Here is a 418-nt window from a genome sequence, read left to right as displayed (position 1 = left end):
GTACCTTAATAGGAAAAGAATTAGTGTTACGGTTATATTTTATAACCTGTCATTATTATATGACCATGTAATAAAATCTTACTAACACTATAAAGGCGAAAATTTAGATGGATGTTTGTTAGAGCTTGTAGCCTAAACTGCTAAACGGATCTCGATGAAATTTTGCATAGATGTAGAGGATAGTCTGGAAGAACACATTGGCTACTTTCTTTTATTTTATTTTAATTCCACGCAGACGGATTCGCGGGCGAAAGCTAGTATTTATATAGAAGTTTTATCTAATACTTATTAGCGAATGTAAATAATTGAGAAACGATAAACCGATAAATAACCGATATCTACTCTCGAACATCACTATAACTACCGAAATTATCAAAAACCTTAACAAAGGCGTCACATAATGGCGGGCGTTTTCCCG

The sequence above is a fragment of the Papilio polytes genome, unplaced genomic scaffold (assembly GCF_000836215.1).
Source record: "Papilio polytes unplaced genomic scaffold, Ppol_1.0 DF820808.1, whole genome shotgun sequence".
NCBI classification, from domain to species: domain Eukaryota; kingdom Metazoa; phylum Arthropoda; class Insecta; order Lepidoptera; family Papilionidae; genus Papilio; species Papilio polytes.
This window is presented reverse-complemented; position numbering follows the sequence as displayed.